The following is a 3,579-nucleotide window of genomic DNA, read 5'->3' as shown; positions in this document are numbered from 1 at the left end:
AGATGTAAGCGGATACAGAGTTACAGTTCTCCAGCTTCATTGCATGCAAGCGTATCATTAAACTATAGCCACCAGTCCTGCCTTTTACTGAAAACGTTTTCGCTAGAATATCCCAGGCCTCTTTTGATGTCTTAACATCATGTAAATGAACATAAACAGACGTGTCGACCATCAGTCTGATGTCACATAAATTTTCTTTCTCAACTTCAGCCTCCCTTTCTTCAGTTGGTACGGTGTTATTAACATAACCCCAACGTTTTTCTCTCTTCAGCCACAGCGTCATTCCAAAAGCCCAACTTTTGTAATCTTCAGTGCCCTTCAGTTTTGCAATATATGGCATACGTAATCCTTTCCTCGTGGTCGCCATCATACAATGCACAGAAAGGGAAAACCGGTCCAGACGGTTAAATTTTCAGACACTACACGCACAATTGTTCACAAAAATGTTCATTTATCATCACACCGTAAGTAACACGCAGTATCAATCATCCTGGGCCCATAACATGATAGGATTATTACACGGTTGATAAATAACTAGTGGATATCATGAACAATTCTGTTTACAATACCTTCTCAACACGGTACAAGCAATGTAACTGAACCGGAAACGGAACCGCAGAGATGGAGAACATAGATGGCGATAGTTTACCTAATGCTCTACTTTGAACACAGTGCGCTGTGACTTCATTTTCTGTCAAAATTGTTCAAAAATTAAATCTGAACATTTTTCTATGTTATCATCACATTTCTTCGACTAGTAAACGAATAATACATGGATTCAGATTTTCAAGACATGAAAAAATGTGGCGTTCACTGGCCTCAGGAGCAACTGAAAATACAGGTGGAGAAAAAGGTGGTAACTCTTGAAAATAGAAAAAAAAAATACAATTTTTTTTTAATTTAATCAAGGTACTCAATGTGCACTTCTACATTGGAAATTTAAAAATAACTCACATTTTGTAAATAACATTGAGAAGATGATGTCCATCTTGCCGAATACACTCTGCAAGTCGATCCTGAAAATTGCGCATTGCTCGGAGTAAGGTGTCGGTTTGTATTGCTGCGATCTCTTCTTTTATTCGTCTTCTAAGTTCGGCTAGGGTTGTGGAGCGTGTATTGTAGACCACGCTCTTCAAATAACCCTATAAATAAAAATCACACACTGATAAGTCTGGGGAACGAGGTGGCCAAGCAATGTCACCGTTTCTGGAAATTACGCGGTTACCGAACAGACGCCTGACCGCTGCCATTGACACTCGTGCGGTGTGTGCGGTCGCCCCGTCCTGTTGAAACCAAGTGTTTTCGATATCAGTGTTCGGTAAACTGTGAATACTTGCAACAAGAAACGTCTCAAGCATGGTTACATAACTCTCAGAAGTTACTGTCCCCGTGTTTCTTGCGATGTCTTCCAAAAAGTATGGTCCTATCACCCTTCGAGCTGAAACTGCACACCATACAGTGACCTTGGGGCTGTGTAGAGGTCGTCGCTGAAGAACAGCAGGATTTTCTTGTGTCTAGTACCGACAGTTCTGTTTGTTCACATACCCGTTTAAATGAAAATGAGCTTCGTCTGACATCCACAAATTTTCAATGAAATCAGGATTCTCGTCAATTTTGTTCATTATTGCTTCAAAAACTGTCGGCGCAACAAATGGTCATTATTTTTCAGTTCTTGTACCAGTTGCAGTTTATAGGGATGAAACTTGAGTTCATAGAATATTCTCTGAACAGACCGATGACTTACAATCACTGCCGCTGCGACTTTCCGTACTGAGCGATGTGGACTTCTCAAGACGGAGGCTTTCACTGCTTCGACATTTTCCGGAGTCCGAGCACTTCGTGGACGACCAGAAGACTTTTTCTTTCCCACTGAACCAGTCTCTTCGAAATTTTGAACCCACGTTCGAATTGCATGTTTAGATAGAGCGTCGGCGCGAGGGGCAAGGTTGAAATGCCGCCTAAACTCCCGTATGGCCTCAACCAAACTGTCGCCGTGTCGATAATAAGCCCGCACGGCTACTACGTATTCTCGAAAGTTCCACTGTTCCATGGCTACTAAACCTCCGGTGCTACTCTACAACTTACCACCCTCCCCACATTTCTCCTCCCCTCACACTGCTGCCAACATCACATTCAAAAGTTCCCGTCTTTTTGCGCCTCCATGTATTCTTGGACATGGTCAAGAAGCTCCTGATCTAATGTAACAAGTGTTGGAGTAGAGGAAATGCTAGGCATTAAAGCTATACATGGATGAACACTCTCATGAACTTTTTAATGTTGCGTACTGTAGCAAAAGTTTCAGGTATTACACGACTAGGATTTCTGATTACCATTTTACCACTGGATATTCTGAATGGGATAATTTTCAGCTCACTTAATCACTGAGACTTCCTCATCCACTTCAACAATGAATATAACAGATATGAAACCATTCTTCCAGTTTAGTTTAGTATCCAGGAGGTGCTTCATTCGATTATCTAGGGGGCGGAGACACAAGATATACTGACTGATCCTTTGCAGGTTATTCTTTGGTTGCTGCAGGGTAAAATGTAACAACTGCTTTGTTTCAAATCGTTCCAAGTTCACCAATTATCAAGCATTATTCCAACCAATGCTATGTAGCCTAAAATACTTAGACCTTTGTAAAATAAACCCTAAATAACACATGCTCGCAAGAACACACACACACACACACACTTGTAGGATACCTGTAGATTCTAAAGTTTCCTTGAATCACTGGATTTTTGGACTTTGTCCATTGACCTGCTAGAAAGAGCTCTTTCCAATGGACCCAGCAAAATAGTTGTCCCCCCAAAATCTCAAGAGAGGACCGAATTAGACCCAGTTCCTGAAATGGTACATTCTCTTCTTTCTTGAACACCAGACAATGAACAGAATCCCAAAACCCAGCAAGTGATTCTGAATGATATATAACACCAATTTTAAATTCTGAATTTTTTGTGAATGAAGCGTAAGTCAGGAATATCTTTTTCTTCTTCTCCAGTAAATGTACACGCTTCTATGTCACGTTCAGAGTCTTTTTGTTATTCTGCCCACCTTCTTTCTTGGTCACATTTCTTATTCTCCGACGTCTGTACTCGTTATTTGTCTCTTCATCCATCCTCTCCACATGGCTCAGCATGTCAGTCCCTCTGCTGCATCAGCTACACCAAGCGACTGTTTCGCTGCGCCCATAATGTTCTCACAATAAGACGTAACATTTATGTACATTAAAGCAGTTTCTGCAACTAGTGGGATGCGAGGTCTCTAAAACAACAATCTCCATTAATGATTTCTAACTCAGCACCCTGGAGTTACTTCATTCGTTCATCAGTAATCTGTCAGACGACAGGTCCACAGTCTCTTCCAAAACAGTTCTTCCACTTAATGCGATCTAGAGCTTTCTCCTTCAAATGAGAATATCCTTGTGGGAACATCCCACATTATCACGCATTTCTGCAACGCTCGCTCTTCACATCGCTTTTCACCATCACGAGCGCAAACCAACCAGATTGCTTCAGACGTTCATATTTATACTGGGATCGCTGCTAGCACGCATCTACGTCATTACGCGCGCTA

The sequence above is a fragment of the Cryptotermes secundus genome, unplaced genomic scaffold (assembly GCF_002891405.2).
Source record: "Cryptotermes secundus unplaced genomic scaffold, Csec_1.0 scaffold2448, whole genome shotgun sequence".
NCBI lineage: Eukaryota > Metazoa > Arthropoda > Insecta > Blattodea > Kalotermitidae > Cryptotermes > Cryptotermes secundus.
The sequence above is the reverse complement of the archived record's forward strand: the minus strand, read 5'-3'. Positions refer to the sequence as shown.